This window comes from Nanorana parkeri, unplaced genomic scaffold, assembly GCF_000935625.1.
Source record: "Nanorana parkeri isolate BGI_ZX_2015 unplaced genomic scaffold, ASM93562v1 scaffold443, whole genome shotgun sequence".
In the NCBI taxonomy this organism is placed as follows: Eukaryota; Metazoa; Chordata; class Amphibia; order Anura; family Dicroglossidae; genus Nanorana; species Nanorana parkeri.
In genome coordinates, this window is record NW_017306711.1 from 274,148 (window position 1) to 297,695 (window position 23,548).

General features: G+C 41.0%; 1 protein-coding gene across 7 annotated transcripts in view; it reads left to right on the forward strand.

Moving 5' to 3' along the window:
• The window catches only part of MEF2A (myocyte enhancer factor 2A), a 139,336-nt gene that overhangs the window by 48,407 nt on the left and 67,381 nt on the right, over window positions 1-23,548 (forward strand). The window contains exons 1-2 of one of the 7 annotated variants that reach the window (XM_018560260.1): window positions 19,263-19,274; window positions 20,720-20,722. The exons of the other annotated variants lie outside the window; for them this stretch is intronic. The gene's annotated coding sequence lies outside the window, so the exon portion shown is untranslated. Of the gene's footprint in view, window positions 1-19,262; window positions 19,275-20,719; window positions 20,723-23,548 lie in introns of those variants that run through there. 7 annotated transcript variants of the gene reach the window in all.

A 23,548-nucleotide genomic window follows, 5' to 3' on the forward strand; every position in this document is an offset into this window, starting at 1 on the left:
GCTTGGTGGACGCTTGCTGGAGAGGGGGAGTAATTCAAAGGTGTCTATACACTCTGTGAATTTCGGGCAGTTTTTGAGGAACCGGCCTAAATTCACACAGTGTGTGCCGCTGTCGGTACCCTTTTGGTCGGGAGGAGTTGGTCGAAACATTTTTGTACGATAGGAGGCGGCAGCAAATGAGCTGCCCGCTGTCGTCTTGTTATTTTAAATCACATAATTCAGAATTATGGGCAACTGATGGGGAAAAAATACTAACTCTTATGAACACATCTGGGTTTTCATATTTCCACAGAAGTGAAGATATTTAATATTCTTGACATTTGTTACTAATCATATGTTCATGTATGTGGGCTAATGGTGGCTTTGGTGCCCTGTATCCTGATGCACAGATGGCCTCTGTTTTAGTTCAGGTCAACATGGGCTTTTTTGCATATGAGACATTAGAGCTGCAGCTAACGATTATTTTTAAAATCGATTAGTTAGCCGATTATTGAGTTCGATTAATCGGTTAATCGGATAAAAAATAAAATACCTTTTAAAAAATGGCTCCAGTGATGGGACTACTAGTTTGTATTGAGATTGTAGTCCATCATAGGAGCAAGCTTGGAGCGGTGGAAGTAAATAAGAAAAAAAAAAAAGTGTGGTGTGTAAAATTTATACAGCAATGAATGCAGAATGGCACCGGCTATAGAGGACTACAAATCCCAGCAATAGTACATTATACAGCGCAATACAGAATCCCACCAGCTACAGAGGAGTACAACAAATCCCAGCAATAATATATTATACAGCGAAATGCAGAATACCACCAGCTATATAGGAATACAACAAATGCCAGCAATACATTATAGCTGGTAGTATTCTGCATTGCGCTGTATAATGTACTATTGCTGGGTTTTGTAGTCCTCTATAGCTAGTGGTATTCGGCATTGCACCACTGTATAATGTACTATTGGTGGGATTTGTAGTCCTCTACACAGCGCAATGCAGAATACCACCAGCTATAGAGGGATACAACAAATCTCAGCAATACATTATACATACAGTGTATAATGTACTATTGCTGGGATTTGTAGTCCTCTGTATAATATTGAGCACAATGTACCATCAGCTATAGAGGAATACAAATCCCAGCAATACATTATAGAGCACCATGTGGGTGGGAGGGAAGTGCAGGCTTACCTGAGCAGTCTTCCAGCAACTTGCTTCTGAGATAGGGCCTGTCTATCGGCGATTGTCATACCCCCACACCTGCTCCTCCTTACTTCTTCTCCCCGCGTCCCTGTGCCGATCGTGGATGTGGGAGGGCGGTGAGCGTAAGGCGGGTCTGGCAGCGGCGTGTGGATGCGGGCGGGTCTGGCAGCGGCGAGCGTGAGGTGGGGAGGAGGCAAGGCGCGCAACGTGTGTGGAGCCGTGAACAGGGCCAACTAACCAGAAGCTGATTTAATCGATGATTGAATACGTTGACAACTTTTTCAATAATCGATTATGTCGATTAGTTGTTGCAGCCCTATGAGACATAGTTTATCAGTTTCTGGAATGTGCCTTTTATGAAGTCCGCGTCTTCTGAAGCTACACATTGGGGACTGTCCTGATCATACGAATGAATATGGACAGCAGATGCCAGGTTACATGTCTGCAAATGCAGAAGAGCTCTTGCAATGTTCTTCATTTAAACATGGAAGTTACACACCCAAGTTATACAAATGTTCAGACGGCAGTGAGCCAGGGCAGTTGGGTTTTGGGGATATATGCAAAAGTTTTCCTTCTAGTTATTTCCGAGCAGCTGGAACGCACAAGTATAGATGAAAGCCCCTTGGATTAGACACAAGCTATTGTACGCAATAGACACATGTTGACATATCCGTGTGTCTGGAACAGACTTCTCACACCTTTCATGATGCATTTGTTGTGCAACTTGCCACCTGTAAAGTGGCCTAGGCTGGTGGCCCAGCTGTCTTCTCGTACTCTTCCTCCTGTGACACAGTTAAACACATACAACTGTTCTTTTCCATTGTGTCAGACCTTGGACAAGCTGCAGCAAGTGTCCTAAAACAAAGGGTCACTAATGTTTTCCCCATTACTATCCGTCATCCTGAGTAACACTGAAAACTGCACAGCGTGTCCTTTGGGATTCATTACACTCTGGTAGGACATTGTTCTAAGCAGAGCTGTTTACAGCTGTACTTATATCTCGAACAACTCCTGTAACATTTTATAAACCTGCTAACGACATGTTTGAAAATTCTAAATGCATTCTTTCTTTTAATGGCCCGAATTAAAGGACATGCACTCTTAAAATGCAGGTTCATTTTATATAGCAAAGCTGCAAATTAATCTATAAAAATAATCATGGGAAAGTTTATAAAGTGTTAAGAGTGATTGGGATCTCTGCATGAATGGCTCAGAATTTGTGATCTATTATTCATCTTTATTATGTCATTCTTCAAGAGAATTGCATATATTTTATTTTGTCTAGGTGTAAAACAATTGTAATAATAATACTAGGATATTAAATTACTCGGCTCAATGAGCCAAAGGAGACACCCCCTCCTTCTCACCTAACTGATGCAGATTTATATGGGTTTTCAGTGTAACATAAGCACCAAGCATTATAAACTTGTAAACCTACAAAAAAAAAATCAATATAGTATACATTTCACAGATGACATGATTTTTTGTTTAAAGCCAAACTGTGGCCGGAGTATGGACAAACAAATATTCATATATTCTTAACAAAGTAAAGCTTGAAGTGACATTAAAGTCTCAATTCTTTTACATATATGTACTGCTAGCAAGCAGCAGATGCATGCAAAAAAGTAAAAACTTCAGTCTCCACCGCTCCCTCCCGACTGTGGAATCCAGCTTCTCGAGTGGCCGCTCAGGGAAATGTGGGCGGGTGCATGTCCAGTGGAGATCACCGGCAGGGAGGGGAGGAAAGCTACTGTGTAAGTCAATGCACACAGCCATGAGCATGCACGCTGGACAGACTCCGTGGGACAGGAAGAAACAGCAGTCTGTGCTGTATCAGAGACAGTGATGAAAATGACTAGAAGGAAGATGTTCGGATCAAGGGACAGCACATTTTTAAGCTGCTGTTCACATACTAGCTTGTAGAAGGAAAGAGAGGGGACCGCGGTGTCTTGCTTTGATGTGTTTGTGGAGATGCACACAACTTACTAGCACACACAAGGGTGGCCCCATAGGAACCTTGCAAGGGAAAGGAGTCACCCTAAAACAGGATATCAGTGCCAGCTAATTCTTCAGGAAGCTAAAACTTTAAACATCAAGAAGCAGCATCCATTGTAAGTGATTTTTAATCAGCATTTAAAAAAAAGCTTTAGAACATTTTGTCTTCAATCTCACTTTAAAACATAATCCCTTCCTGAGTTCTTTGGCTGCAGACACTGTGGAGTAATTCATCCTCACATTTTACAGCAAAAACACTTTCACTTTCATTTCTTATGCGTAGCTTTTTCCCCACAGGGACTTGGCAGTCTGCCCGGTTAAGCATCTTTATTGTAAACACAGAGTAGGTGCACAGGAAGTGGAGGAGAGCAGTGTTGAGACCCTGCTTTGAATGACCTTATTGCTTTTCTTGTAAAACGTGTGGATGAATTGCTCATCAATGGCTGCGGTTACAGAGGTCAGGGCTTGTTTTGAGGCCTATTAACTGCGTTTTATGTACACATTTGAACGTCCAAAGCCTGAACACAGTTCTACTTTAAACTAAGTCACTGATGGAAAAGTATTCTCCCTGGCACCTAGTTCAACCTCCTATTAACTTGTGTAACTGTTGACTGCACATAAACACCAATGATGTATTTCTACACCAATAATGACACCACCAATAAATCTGTATTTCTATATTGAATTTCTGTCCCACTCCTAATAACTTTATTGATCTAGAAGTTTGTAAATTAACTTATTGTAGGTGCCTGTAGGGTGTACTTCCTCAATGCACTGACACAATTTCACTCAGCCCTGTAAATACGCACAGCCCACCTTCTGCGCTACAACTCATTGTCTGAACAATGTAACTTTATCATTGCTTGCTGGAAGCAATGCATGATGGGATATATAGTCTTAAGAATTTGAGATTGCATCACATTAAGCAGCGGGGAAAGAGACGCAAGTACACTGGGAATAAAGGAAGTTGTTGGGAGTGAGGGGCAGACAGAAGGCAGCACTCGCTACATAAAAGGGATTTTTTCAAGTAAGCTTTGATTGAGTTATCACAAACAACTCTAGTATGTATTCCTATTACAATGCTGATGATATAACAGGAGAGGATGTGCTGGGACTTTACAACTCATTTAAATTGCCAGCTTTACATCATAATACAGCATGATCCATGAATGTATAGCCGTGGGTAACTTACCTAATATTTGGCAGCTGTACATTTTAACCCTTCTTTGCCTGTCTGAATTTCTGTTGTGCCACACTACCCTACACTAAACTGCATGAGACCATTTGGGAAACTGTGTTGCCTGCAGGACTTGGCTATAATGTCCTGTTGTGATGGATTTACCTCATATACAGCCTCATTCTTTAGCATAGCCTTGCCTTGTTACAGCCTATGCAGCCTTATAATATCTCCAAATAAGGATTTCTCTGTCACTCTGTCTTAAAGCAGGAAGCGGCTTCTTTTTCTTTCCTCAACTGTACTAGCCAGGTGTCATTTTAAATGTATAAGAATTATTATGTTAGTTTTTTGAATACATTTTTGAAGTCCTCCTTGTAGCCTGTAGTATGTAGATCTCAGTGGTTGAATAGATTTTAAAGATACAATAGGCTCCTGTGGTTCATGTGCGAGGATTTTGTTCAGTGATATGCACACCTTTTTTTTTTTTTTGCCCCCCTTAAGATTGTTTTATGATCATATTTAATGGGTCTTGGAGATATGTACATCAAAAGCAAGTAGATCTAATAGAAAAGGTGGCAGAATTGCTTTTACGTGAACTCTCCTGTTCTGCTTATGGTTCTTTTCACTGTACGTATTATAGAGGAACCTAGTAGTCGTGAGATGCTGAATTGATTTGAGATTTAAGAAGTCAGTCAGTGCTCCTGTAAATGTTAAGGAAAATAAAAACTCAGAAGTTAAACCTTTTAAAAATGCATTCAAGGACCTTAACCATTAACAAAAATGTGTCTTATTTCTGAATTGGTGCTGACACTGTGCTTCCTTCTGGAGGGGGGCTACTTTTGTTCCCCCATGGTCCCTGTGTCTGTTGTAAAGTAGTCACCTCTCCAAGCTCACTCTCGCGTGATGGACTATAATCCCAGGTTTAGTTATACTAAATTTTATTGAGATTGACTGTAGTCCATCACAGGTGTGAGCTTGGAGGAGAAGGATGGACAATGTTGGCACCAATTCAGAGACCGAGACAGGGGAGGCAGGTGAGGCAGAGCCTGACCTGGTATTATGGAGGAAGCTGACAGCTTTTTCTCCATTAAGAGCTGCTTTTAACAGGTTACAGAGCAGGGAAAGCCTCCCCCTGTGTGACCTGTCATGGACAGAGCACTGCCTGTTAATTACAGGTGATGCTGCATCCGGCTTTTGACAGCTAAGTTAGGTTACACAGCAGCCAGCTTCCCCACTGCCTGTGTAACCTAACATAGTGAGGTCAGAGCTGCAACAGCCTCTACTCTGTTAGAGAGGCTGGAATCGGGGTCTACTGAGGGCGGGGCTGGGGGAATGCCTCACCTAGCATGGAAGGTACCGCATGTCACTGTTCAGAGATGATTTGAGGATCTACAGCCAAGCGATACACAAATAAGATATGTTTTTTATTAATAGTTGCTGACTTTCATTATCCAGTCACATGCAAGCACAAATACTGTTTGTATTTTCCTTACTTGTGATTGGTTCTTCTTTACAAAGTGAATTTTCACTACATTCATTTAGCGAAGTGAAAGTTCCCTTCCCTTTTAGTAAATCAACCCCTCCCTAACATTTTCTCACCCTCGATTTCATGCTCCAATACAGGTCAGGTTAGACTCCTTTTTGATTCATCTGCCTTTTAAATAAAACGGGTGATTTCTGAGCAATCATATTATGGGCAATATTTTGACTACAGTCTATAAAACATTTTAAAGAGCTCTGTGTCTGACTGTTATTATTGTAACATTTTTTGGAGGTGTGATGCGAAAATACAACAGGATAATGACTGTATCCTTCTTTGCCTTTGCCCCCTTCCCCTGTTGATCTAACACAACCCGTCCTCTGAGTCAGACCAGTAGCAAGGAGTGCTTTCTTCGCCAGATGCCTGGTCTCGTGCTGCCGGGTCTCACTGCAGGGCATGGTAGACCACTGTTTCCAAGCTTTCCTGACAATTCAAGTTAATTGTTGCCATGCTGAACCTCTTCAGTACGATGTCTTCAACCTGAAACAAGTGTAGAAGTAGTTAAAACTTCACTCTGACTTTTCTAATCTGCGTAGTTGTTCCCAATCAGTGACTCGAAGTATTGAAGTAAGAAAAATCAGCGTGATAACCAGGCAAGCAACATTTACAGAAGGCAGTTAGCAGTAGCTATCCCTGTACCCCTCCGTTTCATGTTTGCCATAAGAACAACTTCTATATACTTTTGATAGGTAAATGGCACATTTTATACAGATCATTAATTTAGATATAAAAATGAGACAGATGTTAAGGGAAAGAGGAATGTCGGTTTAAAAGAGGGAAAGTTTATCTAATTACTATATAATTGTAAATTTCCTTTTACTTATGTAATGAAATATGGAAAGGTTGAGTAAGCAGTAGTGTAAGAAAGTCCAACTCCATGCACAAATAAACATAAGTAGTTATGCACAGTAGGGCTCTCCATAAACCTGAATTATTCTTCTTACTTTTTATCCTGTATTCCAGTCTTCCTCAATCTCTCTAAGTTGTTGTGACCCTAAAACTGGGTATACACAAAGCAAATTTCTTCAGCGACCTGGCATAGGATGCAATCACTGCAACAGTTAGCCTGGCATAGGATGCAATCACTTTTGAAAAGAGAAGAGAAGACTGCCTAGAACTGTGCATGCTGTCAAATGCCCACTACCTTGCTGAAGATGACAGGGGAGCTCTCTGTCACCGCCCATGCAGCCACCCAAAGCTCAACCCACAGTTCTGCCCATTCAGCTGCCAGTCACTTTCCTGTTAACATCTTCCGCTGGCTGCTGAATTATTAGAGGTCTCTGATGACCTCCTAGTCCCAGAAAAGAGGAATTAAAGTAAAGAAAAAAACAAGTTTGCCAAAACCGTAAGGAGAAGCAGAAAGAGGTTTATTTGTATTTGATAGTTTTTCATGGAGTTGAGCTTTAATCTGAAGCTTTGTAACAATGCATCAGTCACATGTGGGAGCCTATTTGTGTTATTAAGGAAGGAGAAATGGTTACATTTTGTGAACAGTGTGGATTTGACTGTATTGTAGATGGCGTGTTTATAAGTTCATGCTTTGTAAGTTATTTGTGGTCGTAGTGTTAAACATAAATATTTGTAACTGATACTCTTGATTGGCGTGCCAAGCAAGTTCAGATAAGTTAGTAAGACTAGAAAAAGCAGCCGGAATACTTGTTTTCATATCTACAGCAATTAAATCTTATTATTATATTATGATGCTGCATTATAGTTTTTGTGTGATAGCTATTTTGTTCTTCATAAGCTGTAAGTCTCAAACTGTTGTGGAACTACACATTCCAGCATACCTTTTGGCTTCTTAAACGTGCTTCAAAAATGTTGACTAATGGTTTGCTACACATTCCATGTGTGCAAGGTTTTCTGACCCCAGGTTGATTTTTGACAGTAACAGAACACACCATTGCATTCTATTAGCATCAAAAAGTTGTTTAAGACAAACCTGTCACAAACCTGGCAAACCGCACAGAGGATAGAAGACGGGTTTGTGAAAAAACTGACTTATCCTGTAAATATGTGAGCTCGGCCTCACCTCCTCTGACCTCCCTACTGATCAGTAAGGCTACACATTATGTTAAAGGGCCAGTAGGGAAGCTTTAGAACTGGAAGGATCAGGTCAAAGCTCAGCTTTTGCAGAAATATGCGAATATAAGTTCTGCATGTCACTTTAGCTCCCTATATCTTGGTCTACTAATCCCCACTGCAAGGGTTAATATCATTTTCCTCAGAGTTCTTCTTTAACAATTTAACCACCTTTCCATGAATTGAGGGAGCAGCTGAAGTGCAGTTCGGGGCCTTGAGTTCCTCTCAGTCTTCATGCGTGAGCTCACTCTTTCCACTAAATCCTGACGACCGTGGTTTTATACATAATAGAGCAAATAAAGCTGCTCCGCACTAAAGACTGTGTGTGTGTGTGTGTGTGTGTGTGTGTGTGTGTGTGTGTGTTCCTTTTGGGTATGAAATATGAACTGTATTTCAGATTTCACTCTATGTGACTGGTAGGTAGAGACATGGTAGCAATATTTTAGTAGAAAATGTACATGGTCTTAAAGGGTTTGTGAAGCCTCTGTTTTTTTTGCATATATCTACTGCTAGCAATCAGTAGATATATGCAAAAAGTAAAAAAAAAACAAAACGTTAAAAGCGGTTTAAACTTACCTCGTGTCTTCCGTCCGAAAATCTAAAAATTCTCGGGCGGCCGCAAAGCATCTTGGGGCGGGCGCATGCGCAGTTCGGATTTTTGGCCGGGAGACGAGGAGAGACGCAAGGTAAGTATATGGACGCATGCCCCCGCATGCAGACACCGTGGGACAGGAAGTGCCAGCAAGCACAGAGGAGTCAGTGCTGGAGAGAAGGCTGAAAACGACAGGAAAGAAGAAGATGATCGGATTAAGAAACATCATTTAAGGTAAGTGCTTTAATTAACATTGGGGGAGGGAATTTTTTTTGGCTTTAATGTCACTTCAAAGTCAAAAGCTTTAAGCCATTTCAAATGGTGATTAAATCACTTACAATGGATGCTGCTGCTTGATGTTCCCTGAGCACTGGACCTGATATCCTGTTTAAGGGTGGCTCCTTTCCCTTGCAGGGTCCTATGGAGCCACCCTAGTTTGCACTAGTAGGCTGTGTCTCTCTCCACAAACAGATAAGCACAGGAAGGCAATCCACTCTCCCGCCTAACTCTTCACTTCTCCAAGCTAGTAGATGTACATCTGCTGGACATTGTGCTGTCCCTTGAGCTTGTACTGGAAGGAACATGGAGTACAGGAAGTTCAGGGAAGTGGAGCTGAGAGAGTTGAAGCCAACTGCTCAGAAACCTGATGGTGTTAAGTGCTTGGGCAAAAATTTTAAGTAGTACTTTTCTTTAAAGAAATACGGCAGGACTGGATGAATTTCAAGCCGTGTGTGCCCCCACCTCCCAGTTCCACAAAAGTCAATTTTTCAAATGGCTTTTGTCAAAGGAGCTGGTCCAAAAGATCTCGGCCAGTGACTTCCAGCCAATCAGCAGCAGTCCTGGTTTAAGTATTCTAACAGCAGCACACCCGCCACAGTCGGAATAAAATAGCCTGGTGGTTAAGCGTAATATGGGGGAATGGAGTGTTTTTTCTTATTCAGCCCACAGAAATGAAGAAGAAGAAAGGACCAGTGTATGGCCAGCTTTAGAGTTGTGTAAAAGTAGTAACAGGGTGATGTCGGATGGCCATTTTAAGATGGCTTTGTGGAGTTCTGTAACCTTGTACACCCGTTTCCTTACAATCTTTTTTTAATGGCCACTTTGCTAATATTTTAACAGCTCAAAAGGTTTCTTTTCTATGAATCTAAGAAGTCTTTTTCAGATTTTGTCAACTGCCACAGCGTTGGTGTCCTAGAAACATACAGATGTACAGAGCCTGATGTTCTTCAACTGTTTCAGCTAGCAGGTCCCAGAATGTCTGCTTATGTTTGATCTCTGACAGCCGTAAGTGGAATGTGAAGCTACTTTTTTTTTCTGTCTGAATTTAATAAGCTAACAAACCATTCTGTGGCTTTGAAGCGAGCAGTGTTTTGGCAAGAGTTTTTCATAAACCCGGTACTTTACTGCAAATGTAGTGGAAGTGTGACTGGATCTGTTTTGAAACCTGACACAGTGATTGCTCATACAGAGATGGCTTTGAAACGGCTGATTGATTTTTTTTTTTTTTTCTGCTCGCAGGATGGGAGAGGCTTTGGATGGAGCTTCATTTTGACTCTACAGGGTACACATAAGTTGTCCTTGGAATCTGAGAGGAGCAATATTTTTTTACACAGTGTCAGCTAGTCCAATCTCCTCAAGCAGTTTTGTACAATTTAAAGACTTTCTATCGCAGAATGGCTCCAGGTGGGTTAGCTTTAACGTTAAAAGCAACCCGCTCTTCTGATTTTCTTATGAATTCTTTTTGCCAGGATTTCATCAGATGGCCACAATACGGATAGACCTTTGGCCAGGAATGTTGAGAGAGAAAGAACTGCTTGTCTTTGGTTGTCGCATGTCCATGTAAAAAGAAGTGATCATCTGTTGATGTTAGACTACAGACAGTCCAGATGAAGGGTTAAAGCAGCACAAAGATTTTACATGTCAGAAGATCTATTTTGCAATAAAGAGCACTTATGACACCTTGAAAGGTGCTTGTCACTTTGTAGCCAACAATCGCGTGGTTAAAAGAAAAAAAGGTGCTTGAATCTGTTTCTTTGCTTATTTTACCTACCCATTGGTGGTTAGCCAAAGGAGTATGATCCATCAACCTATGAAGCTCCAGTTGTCCAAGGACTAGAGGTGCCAGTAGGTTGTATACTTAAAGTATATCAAAAGCCCACATTTGTTTTATGTTTTGGATAGAGTGTGAAATGGTTAAAACTAGGGATGTCCAGATACCAGTTTACCAGCCGGAACCTGGCTCTGGCGCTCCACCACTGTCCTGAAATAATTAGTCTGTAGTGTTTTTAAAAAACTGTCACATGACACTAAATAAAAATGTATCCGTACTTGTGTTTGTGAGTACGTGGACAAGAATCAGTACTTGGTCTGGAAAAATATATCGATGCATCCCTAATATAACATATCATACTTTAAAACAGGGACGCACAAATCCCAGGAGCTTCCTATGCTCCTTTTAAAAATGACGGCTGCCTCCTAACTTTTAAAAAATGTTCTCTAGTCTAGACTTGGAGCTTGAAAAGTATCTGTACATGTACCGAGTACGGTCCTTGGTATCTGAACAGCCCTAATTAAAACCCCTGCTAGCTTCTATGATCTCCTATTGGGGAGAGGTTTTGTCTCCTGTGGACACAATTAGAAATGAGGGGAATGTGTCAAAAGTGAATGATATCCCCTCTTAGAAAGTTGTCACTGGAACAAGTGTCCCTATCGAAATATTTACCCTTTATTCCTGTCCTGGTGACAACTTTGAAAATGTTTGATATCCTTTAAGATTTAGTCCCGGTGATGATGACAAAAAGAGGGAATGAATCTCCCTTACAGGGACACGGGTTGCAATAAAACCCTAACTAACTATAGATCACAAATGCATTCTTTTCTATAAACCTCACACTATGAAAATACCCACACAGCACTAGCTTAGCCTATAGAAATTGTATAAAACAATAGTGCTGAATGCCCTAAGTCGCATTGTTTTTACTTGTGTTATATACAACGACTTAGTTATAACTGTTTTATTAAAAAAAAAAAAAAAAAAAAAAAAAAAAGTCCAAAATTAAAAATTTTTTTTTTTTTTAATAAAAACACTTATTTTAAAATTTTTTTTTAAAAAAAAAAAAAAAAAAAAAAAAAAATAGTCCAAGTATTCAAATTATTGTGCTTTTTAAGATTTCAGTCCAAGTAGGATACTTGTATAGACTATTTTTATAGTGTGATTTCTACATTGCTTTAGTGTGCTAAAAGTGGGTAAGGCTCATTCCTTGGGAGTGGCTTATTTATTTTAAGAAATACTTTTTATTTTAAACTCAATGCACAGTCCGGCAGAAATCAATGTTATTTTTACTCTTCAAAATGGCCACCATATACGGCTTTGTGTCCATTACTGAAGCAAACAAACCAACATTCGTACTTGAGCAAGAGGGAGAAAGGGGAGAAAATATGAAAGCAGACAGCTGTGTTTTCCTTGGCGAAAAGTGCTGGGCATAGCTTTCTTTTAAAGTAGAAATTTAGGGCAATGAGTAAATAAAAAGTTGGAATACAGATCTGTGAGCTGTTTTACCTGACGAGGCATTTGTAATTGCGTTTAGCCACTCTTGAGATTCACTCACACCTTCCAGACATTCAAGCTGAGTTTCTGACTTCACTTTTGTTTACTGTAGTTAAAGCAATACATCTTGGTCAGTGTCCCAGCTAGTCATTGAAGTAACACTAGCACACTATATAATTACTGTTCTCTTGCTCCTCCTTAACAGCAAGCTGTCTGTGTTAAGATTGACAGCACTCTGCAATAGAGTAGAACCTCATTGGTGTTCTAGTGCCGTTCTTTCACCCAGAACAAAAAGCAGAATCATTTTGTTTACTATGGAAGCTGAAATTGGTGAAGGACAGACAATTACTTTTTTTTTTCCTAATTGGAAAGTGTTCCATGTTACCATAGAGGTGACCTGTTCGCTTCTTGGGAGGAACTTCGAAAGCCACATACAAGAGCACAGGAAGCCATTGAGACCAATCTGCTTCAGTATGCTGTTCCTATAAAATTAAAGAAAATTGCTAGCAGAAGGACATAGGAAGAAGTGCCTCCCAAATATTCCTCTTGATCAATGAGGCAACCCAACATAGTAATGAACCCATAGGATTTTGGGGGCGCAGGAAGCAGCGGGTAAGCTCTGGCACTATTTAGAAGTGTTGAAGCTTTGATCCCCATTCACATATAGCAGAAGGCAATTTTGTAGATCTTACAAAGCGATTGGGATAATTCTATACTTGATCACCAACAATCTCACCTTCCATTTGCTGTACAAGCAATTTTCATGTTGAAGTTTTAGTATTGTTGTGTAACTTTGACCACTTGAGCTAAAAGTTTACCACCAACTAGTGTGACCAAAACAGCAGCAGGCATCCCTAGATTGGATTTGTAATATCATACATTCTTAAAATTGAAGTTTCAGCTCGTAAAGTGTATAATGAATGTTATTAAGGTTGTTAATGTTTTGTCTCCTGCAGTGGTATTATCCTTGTGCTGCATCCAGCAGGGCCTTTTTGAAAATCATCTTGTCCCATAAGATGGAAATGAAGCTTAGGTAGTGTTTTACTGGAGTAGCTGCAATGTAATCTGAAGACCATTGAGACTAGCATATTCCCATTGATCCATTTGTACAGTGATGCTTACACTTGATAAATTGGTAAAAGACATATAAGCACATAAACCACTCAGGTGCTCTCTGCATGCCTTCTCTCCCTGCCCGGTCGTCTGTGCCTCCCATTAGCATCTCTTTTCTGCTGAGCCAGTTGCTGAACAAGTTAACTGGCAAACAAGAAAAACATCACTGGGTGAGAGGGCGCTGTTTCATAATAATTGGCTCACCTAGTCTTGGATACTTTTTTATTACTGTAGCATTAACATGATCATAGAAGTATGCCCTTTGACATATATTGATAGAATGTAGAGGAAGAGCTGCAATACCTTTTTCATATTCTTGTCTTAGCCCCCATTCACACCTGAGCCATGTTAAAGGGCATTTTCAGAAGCATTCAACAGTCTACACTCAAAATTGTTGATTTTTACCCTCACTTCCATTCCCATTGACATTGTCGATCAAGACAATTGGAGTAAATCTCCCTAATAGGGACACAGAGTGCAATAAAAACCAGACTGTGGTTCTTAACCCTCACCACTTTACCCAAATTTGTGGACTGGATGTGGAAACTCTCTTCTGTGTTAATGACTAATACAATAATTGTATGGTAAATTCAATTCCCAACCCCTTAAGATATACACTGGTTGATATAAACTGCAAGTTAGAAGTTTTGTGTTTTTTCTAGGCCACAGTTGCAAAGTAAGCATAGTTCATCCATTGATACTGACTAGACTGAGCAAAGTTTGATGGGCTGCAGAGATCATATGAACATAGAATTCTTCTCTGCAACACGTTCATTTCTGCTGCATCCTGTTAAGGATCATTCCCGAAAAGAGAGTTTCAAAGGGACATAAACTCCTCTCACACAGGAGTGGAAGTTTGAATGTAGCATGAAAAAGACATTTGTACTATTTGAGATAAGCTTGGATGGAAACTTTACTGACTTTAGCAGCTCTTCCTGTTCTATATGTTTTACAGTAACTTTGAAGTCACATTCTTCTTCTGACTGATAGAACCACAGTATGTAAAGCATGTCAGACTACACAGTGGGCACTTAAAAGTTTAGATTTATCTTGCCTGGTTTGAAACATATTTCCTAAATTACATAGTCTGTGTGTGTTCCATATATATGCATGTAATTTTTCTTTCCAGTGTTGGTAGAGACGTCATTGATTTTATCTGTAGTGTAATGTCTCATTCATCATCTAATTAAAGTCAATCTATGCCCAGACTTTGCACACTACATTTACATATTCTGGACAAGCCTTAAAAGCACTTTAAAGTGACACTACATTGATGAGTTAAATCTTAAAAATGCATTCAGTATTATTATTATCATTATTATTATTATTATGCAGGATTTATATTTACAATACAGTTCAAGACCAGATGGTAAGGAGGGCCCTGCCGGTGAGAGCTTACAATCTACCTTGACTATTAACAAAAATGTATATTATTTGTGTATCACTCGGCACCAATTCAGAGATGATTTAAGGATCTACAGCTAGCACTGTCCTTCCTTCTGGAGGGTGGCTACTTTTGCTCACCCATGGTCCCTGTGTGTGTTGTAAAGTAGCCACCGCTCCAAGCTCTCTCCCGTGATGGATTACAAAGTCAATACAAGTTATTAAACACGAAATTGTAGTCCTATCACGGGAGTGGGGTTAGAGGAGTAGCTACATTACGCCACACATAGGCACCCTCTAGAAGGAAGAACAGTGTCAGCAGCAATTCAAAGATGATTTGAGACAGCGATTCAAAGATGATCTGCAGCCAAGTGAGACACAAATAAGTTACATTTTTGTTAATAGTTAAGGTACTTGAATGCATTTTTAAGATTTAACTCGTGAGTTTGTCACTTTAAAACAAGCACATTCATCTCCGCAGCTAAAGGCACTGTGAAGAAATTCAGCTTCAAATTTCACAACAGAAGACAGACTCTTGGCAGGCTGCCAGCCTTCTAATAAACAAGCAGCAGGTGTTTATATCTGCTAAAAACAAAGGGATTTGTGGTAAATATAATCATGTTTTCCATGCGCCAGATTAACAATGTTATTGTTAATGTAAAAAGTGTTGTGTTGCACCAGCCACACCAAATAAGGTAGAAAGTGCTGTGCAACAGTTTAAAAAAATTTTTTTTTTACCACTGTTGGATGGAGTGCGCCAAATTAATTAGGCACTTGTCCTAATGTTCTACGGTAAAATATTTTCAAAAGAATTACACTATTGTGTCATAAATCTTCATCAAGGATTTTCAAAAGTATAATTAGCTCTGATTTGATTGAACTTAAAAAATACTATAGCCAAATGGATCTTTATATGATTAAAAAAAAAAAGGATCTCCTTTAGGGCTTAAGTTGTAATTGGCAGCAGCAGTTATAGGTCCATTTGGGTATAGTATTTTTATCAGTTGGCTGTTTTTTTGTTCGATTTGAATTGTTAACAATTAAAGGCACTTTTGGACTCTCACCTTTTTGGTTTGGTGCCCATTATTTCTGAACAATGAGTCACTTCTGGTTACCCAGCAAGGGAGATCTGTTCTGTTTTGTTTTGGGAGCCACCGTTCCAGTGCCAGTGAGCTTCTTTGCAAAATTTCAACTCAAACTGCATCAGGATGATTTGATGCACAGAAACCCCAGAGCCTCTTAAATGTGTTCCTTTGGCACTATTGTGCATTGGCAGCCCATTCAAATAAACAGGATCCCTTAACACAAGACTTAAAAAGGGCCTCAAGATTCCAGTTCATGTACCCTCTAATGAGATTGTGCTACCAGTGACCTAATGAGACGTGGTTTCATAATGGTACTAATATAAATATATATTGACATTCACAGAGACCTAATCTAATTGACTAAATCATATTAATATTGTATTTAATGAGGAAAAAAAAGTTTAATTTTTTTACATCAATGCAAGAGGGGTAAATGTTTTTGTTAAGATTACATTCAGATAAATGATCAGTATTGTACGGTGGTATTTCTGTGGTACTTTTGTTGCTGGTACAAAGTGCTTAGTTGACATGTAGGCTCAGCAGGAGGTGAAAGGGTTGATGAGATGCTCCTTTGCTAATCTCTACTATGGTTATTATGTGTACTGGTCAGACTGCGGTCATCCTGTACAACCATCCATCTGGAACTATGACCTGATCACGCGTACAGTATACGGAGAATTCCAATACATATGTCTTCACTGGTAACCTGAGGAGGTGAAGTAGTTCAATGAGTTCATCAGTGCAGGAAGCTGCTTTAAAGAATTCTGTAAATGAGTTTATATATTAGCAGCCATATCTATAGCATACATGACAGAAAAGTGAAACACATCTTGTTCTTCTGGAATGACGTTTTGTGTCTTCAACTACAGGGCCAGAGGGGATCCTTCTTTTTTTTTTAAACATATATTTGCAAATACAAGTTTTTTTTATATTTCTAGTTTTAATGACATATGTATTAGATATGCAGGCTGGGTTCCCTGCTTTAGTCCGTTATAACAGTTATTGTACTATATCATAGAAATCTCTCGGTACAATTTATCAGTGTGCTAAAACAAAACAATTACGGTACATTCTCTGGGTGACTTATCTTGTAATCTCAGCAGCACTACAGTAAAGCTGGCCGTGCACTGTTAGAATATTCACTCGATTCCTGTGAATTGGGTTCTGCTGGAACAGTGGCCCCGCTGGTACCACCCGGGACGACAAACACCCGGGACGACAAACAGATTGAAAAATTAAAGGTCCCGAGGGGAAAATTGTTGGCTGAACAGTGACTATGGCCAGTCAGCTGCAGTCACTGTTTGGGTATTCTGTGAAAATGCAATGGCCAGCAGGGGAGTGTTGTTCATCCACGCTGTCTAGTCTGTAGCTTTTTCTCGCTCAGCCCAAAGTGTATTGCCAGCTTTAAGGAGAACTATGAGATGAGTGATTTCCACTCACCTCATAGTTCTAGCCGACCTGTGACAATGAGACTGTCACAGGTCGGCTCAGTAGATCGGGAGGTGAGCGAACACATACCAGGTTCGCTCACCTCTCGATCCTGTCACGGCTCTCTGCCGTGACAGGGGGAGGGGCTGGATTCCCCTCTCCCCGCTCCGATCTGCCAGCGCTGACTGGCGGAACGGACAGGGGAGGGGGCGGGTACAGCTGGCTCTGCCTCTAGATAGGCAGAGCCAGCTGTCAGTCACGCAGCTGGGCGGATCCCGTCATCTACGTCGGGATCCGCTGCGGCGTCTCAGTATACCGCGAGCTGTAGCTCGCGGTATACTGAGCTTAAGGTAACGGGAGGACGCTAGTTTGTGTCCTCCCGTTACCTTAAGGAGAACTATGGGGAAAAACACTGACCCCATAGTTCTCCTTTAAGGGTCCCATCTACATTTAATAGATGGATATATATCATTATAAAAATATAACAAATGGTGAGACATTTCAAAAAGTGAAAGTCACAATTAAAATGCTTTTTGTAAAATAAATAACCTCCTCCAGTAATAAGGAAATGTGAGCACATTCTCTGGAGTTCATCAAGTATGTCCTAGACACTCTTTACAGTTGTGTTGTGGCCTCCCTCTGTATGCCAATAGAGAGTTGGCCTTAAAGGATAAGTTCACCTTTTGCAAAAATTTTTTATAAATGCATATTTAATAATATATATAAAAAATATGCATTTCTTAATTTTTGCATTCAAGCCTGGGAAACATTGCAACTGTGATCACTCGATCAGGGCTGCAGAGCTCAGGCTTCTGCACATTCTCTCCCAGGCAGAGCTCCATATTGAGGTACAGAGTTTCAGTTAGGAGAGATGGGGAAGGACGGCTGGACTTCAAACTGCATTAAATCACCTTATACGGTGTCCAGCCGTCCTCTCTGGTTAGATGTGGTACAGCTGTCCTTATTCCCGTCCAGCCATCCTTCCCCATCTCTCCTAACTGAAACTCTGTACCTCAGTACAGAGCTCTGCCTGTATACAAACGGGCGGTAATTCTTTTAGAATTTGTGTTGATGTCGTAGCAACACATTTTAAAAGTGCCACAAATAAGAACTACTCGAATCTGTCGAACTTGTCGACAGTCTTAACCAAAATGTCAACACCAGCCAAGGGGGTGATCTTGGAGCAAGGACAAATGTCCAGAAAACCAAATCATTATTGTGCTGACTTGATGTTTGTAGGGATGTTCTTTCCACTTTTTAAAAAAAATTGTATACTGGGGAAGGGTCAGACCCGCTTGGGTTTTATTGGATTTTTATTTATGTGGGATTCCACTGGGGAGATCAACCCCCTTTCATTTTGTTGTCTGCAGGACTGTAAATTTCATCAACAAGGAAACTGCAATAAAATCCAGATAGGGTTTTTTTTTTTTTTTTGTGGCATTCCATTTTAAAGGAAATGTATTATCCAAATAATAGCAGGCAAACTAAAGCTGAGTATACATGGTTCGAATTTCATTAGAAAAAAAAATTGGTTTTGTCAATAATCAATTTTTTATAGGTAATGGGGTAAATTGACAATTGATTTTGACCATAGGAGCAGTATGAAAAACCATTTCTTGAAGGAACAAAATCAGTGAATGTTGTTTACTTCCAGGAAACACCATTCATTCCAAAATTGAATGTTAAAACTAAACAAAATTGCGAACTACATCTATCAAGTCTCTGATGGCATTATCGACTGCCCAGAAGCTTAAAGGTGCCCATACACTGCTCGATTCTCGTACGAGAATCGGGCGAAATCCCGCGATCGTATGAGAATCGAGCAGTGTGAACGAAGACTTGCGACCGTTTCTACTGTACGGTCAAGCAAAACAAACGACAAACGCACTCAACAATTTGTCACCAGTTATACAGTAAGGTGCACACGAAATGGGCTTTGAACAGTAAAACAGTAGAAAGGCATCATGGCACACTCACAAACCAGCATGTAAAACAACTTGTCTCACCACTAAGGATAATAACAGAGGTTTGGATACACGTCTTCTGCAGAGGATGTGAAAGCCGCACTGCCGCGCCAAGGCACCTCTTATAGTGCGGTCCTAACTCTAAACTATGAGAGTCTCCATCTTGGAGCACATGTTTCTACTGTTTCTACTGTACGGTCGCACGTCTTTTGTCGAACCAACATGCTCGAAAACCCGCCGAGAATCGTACGATTGTCGGCGGGTTTCTAGCCTGCTCGTCCGATAGCTGCGGAACGGGCCGGTGTGCGCACGCGCACACACTGCCCGTTCTGCATTGCGGTCATCGGAAGCCCGCCCCTCAGCGGGGCGGGCTTTCGATGATTGCAAATACGATCTGCCCGTCCAAGGTGGGCAGATCGTACGAGCTTTCAATAAGCATACGACCATCGCAAGACAAAAGTCTTGCGATGGTCGTAAGGTGTATGGGCACCTTAACACAGCCACTAGACAGTAGACCTCAGAGTGCCTGCTTTTATCTTCCCAGTACTGCGGACTCCCTGATAGGCTTCTGGAACCCCCCTCCAATATCCCAACTGCAGGTATGTGGTGCACATGCATAATGCCTTGCCTCAACTTCCACAATGTACTGATTTGCCCCTGAATGACCCACTGGCAGGCCCTCAACACTAAAATGCTGCATATTAGCAGATGGACTAGTGTGTTGTGACAGCTCCAGCAGTGTGCGTTGTATCACAGACTGCCAGAGCTGTCACTGTTTAATTTTTTCAAATCTTTATTGATAGTGTACAATGTGTACACTCTGTTCAAGTCCCCGTACAGCAATGCTGTGCAGTGACAAATGGTGGCACCAAGTGTGCTGGGAAAAATGCAGTATGTTGCATTTTGCCACAGTGCGCTGCTCATCACACCCGCTTGATTATGTGAATGAGACGCATAGAGAACAATTGTTTTCTATGTCTCCTAGTGGTGACCTGCCATGATCCGGTGTGGTAAAAGGCAGGTCACTGCTGTATGTGTGAACAAGGCCTCACTGTCCAATATGCAATTACAAACCTATATGAAATGTTTTATTTCTGTTGCTATGGACAAAAACTTCAGTACAGTTTACTGTGTATAACTGAATCCTTGTCTGCTATATTTTAAAATAATTTTTCTCTGGATTGCTTCTTATTTGCCAAATGTTTTATTTCTAATATTTGAAGACAGACAAGCAGACCAAATCTCTTGTAGTCACAGGCAGGCTGGGAAAAGATCTATTTCTGGTTGAATAGAAGTGAAATGGTTCACTCTTCCATAGTTAGTAGCGTTTGCTTTGGCTGTCAGCTGCCAGTTAGAGTTGTGCACTCTCCCCTGTTGTGAAGGTCAGATGTCTATGGGGTAATTGGTGAATTGTAGAACAGCTGCTCTCCTTCACTAGTGTCAAGGATTATCTGCTTTGATCAGCTACAGGTGCAGAATTATTACAGTAATTCCACAGGCATCTGATACACAGGTGTATGACAGCCTGTCACAAGATCCTCCTAATGTGATATCCCTGCATGCAGCATCCAAGGACCATCATGTTGTATACAGACCTCATGCAGGGCCTCATTTATTAGTGGGTCTAAAACAAAACTATTGCCAATAGCAGTCAGTCTACTGTCTGCCAAAACAGTTACTTTTAAGGCATGCCAACCGTCAAGATTACCGGTGTGCTTATTTCAGCTTTCAACCAAACTTTCAAGCCCTCAAATGGCTGATGCTTTAGCTGATCACTTGTGCAGCACCATGGCAACTGCAGTCCAAATGGACGCTAAGATGGCACTTTCCTTGGGATAGGAGGTTTTAGATCCCCTTTGAAGGGAATCTTCACCCCCTCTCTTCTCTGTTCACCCCAACCCCGTGTGAACTTGTGTACATTTGTTCTTACCTTTTATCCACATACTCTTCTGCCCAGCGAATCCAGCATTGCTTTGTTAAGGTCCACTCCTCGGCTGCCACACCCCAGGGGTCCATATCTCCTGTTGTTCTTCGTCATCATTGGGAGTGGGCTGTTTTTTCTGGGTTCTGGATTTTTCTCATTGACATATCGCTAATGCAATTTTTGATTTCTTCAAAGTTTAGAGTAGGAGCCTTCCAGGCTTTGGCGATTTTCCACTTTGTGGTGAATATACACTGATCAGCCATAACATTATGTCCATCAGCCTACTATTGAGTAGGTCCCCCTTTTGCCGCTTAAGCAGCCCTGGCAGTTGAGGCATAGACTCCATTAGACCTATGAAGGTATGCTGTGCTATTTGGCACTCAAGCCATCAGTAGCAGAACCTTTTAGGTCCTGTAAGTTGCGAGGTGGGGCCTCCTTGGATCAGACTTGTTTTTCCAGCACATCCCACAGATGCTCAATTGGATTGATCTCTGGAGGCCAAGTCAACAACTCAAACCTATTGCTGTGTTCCTCAAACCAATCTTGAATAAATTTTGCCGTGTGAAAGGTAGCATTATCCTGCTGAAAGAGGCCACTGTCATCAGAGAATAGCATTTCCATAAAGGGGTGTACTTTGTCAGCGACAATGTTTAGGTAGGTGGTACAAAGTCAAAGTAACATCCACCTGAATGGCAGGACCCAAAGGTTCCCAGCAGAACATTGCCCAAAGAGTCACACTGCGTCCGCCAGCTTGCTTTCTTCCCTTATGCATCCTGGTGCCACCTCTTTCCCAGGTAAGCTACACCCTGGCCATGATGTAAAAGAAAACCCGATTCAACAGACCAGGCCACCTTCATCAATTACTTCGTGGTCTTGTGCCCACTGTAGCCGTGTTGGACATGGGTCAGCATGAGCACCCTAACCGGTCTGCAGCTACACAGCCCCATCACAAACTGTGATGCAATGTGTGTTCAGACACCTTTCTATCAGCACCAGCATTAACTTTTTCAGCAATTTGAGCTACAGTAGCTATTGTGTTGGATTGCTCTGACCCAGTCGTCTAGCCATCACGATTTTGGCCCTTGTCAAAGTCGCTCAAATCCTTACACGTGCCCATTTTTTTTTTTTTTCGGTTTCCAACACATCAGCTTCAGGGGCAAAATGTTTACTTGCTACCTAATATATCCCACCCACTTCCAGGGGCCATTACAATGAGGTAATCCAATGTTATTTACCTCACCTCTCAGTGGTCATAATGGTATGGCTGATTTGGTGTATGTGTGACCAGGATTTTCTCCATTTTTAGATTAGTATTTTATGGAGTAACCGTTTTTATATAGGTTAGTGCAAAAGAGTTGTATATTCTGATCCACAGTCTACTTGCGTGAGGACATGCCCACCAGTTGTGTGCTGTCCTGTCTGGCTTTTACTGGTGTCCAGAAGCTCTGTTAGATTTTCCCTCACTGCTTGTGTAGTAAGACCAATGTCATCAGGAATCAGGATAGCGGGTAAAGGGAAATATCTCTAACCGTGTCAGACAAATAAAATGTATATTTTAGTAGAGGAAGGTATGGGTAGAACTCCTGTCAAGTTCTTATTGCTGTTTTTACCCTGTTGCAGATTTCCTCTTCTTTTTTTGCCTGCTGTCATCAGGACAGGAAGTGTGGGGATTTATCCTGACAGAGGTTCTAATCCTTCCCTACTCTATCCAGAACAAAAAATAAACCATTTTGGTTGGAATTGCATATTACTATTACATTATCGTATTGCTTAATTTGTACACTTTTTATATTTAACTTCGTTTTTTGCTCACCCATACCGACTGTTAGGTGAAAGGTCTTCCCCCATTCAGTTCCTAACAGCTTTTCCTAACCTGAGGTTCTCTGTTTGCTAGAAGTTTTTCAAAAGGTGTTTGAGTTTGTATCACCCACCTACTGGTGTCGGAATTGAATGAGTAAGCATGCAGTAGGTGGAAACTGGTTGGTTGTATATGAGGTGGGTGCTGGAAGATAATGTGGTGGGTTGTGAAACATAAATGAAAGAGCAGTGTCATGGATGTACCTGTGTGGGCAGAACAGAGGTTCCACTCTAAGAATAGAGTTCTGTCACCTTACACTTTCCACTTTCACTGGTGGCTCCAACAGCTTGGACTTCATTTGTAAGTGATGCAACTTTCAGCTTGTCTGTGAGGAGAGTTTTACTTTCAGCTCTGTACAATATAAGTACATTTTATAGCCAACTATCAACTGTTTCTTCTTATGTTGACGTGGGTGTAGTGTCTGATTCTTTGAAGAACTGTCTTATGCTCTCAGTCAGTTTGTCTCTTGCAAGTTCTAGGCTACCCTAGCAAAAGGAAAGGGGGGAGGTAGGCAGGTTGCTATCTTAATCAGTTTCCACAGAAAGTACCTGATGACCGGTATTGTATATCCCTTAGTTACAGTTCTATTATTCTTTTTGTGTGTTTAGCTTTTGATGGTTTCAGCAAAAATGTGGCTCTTGTACTTACTGGAGACATGATGGCTTC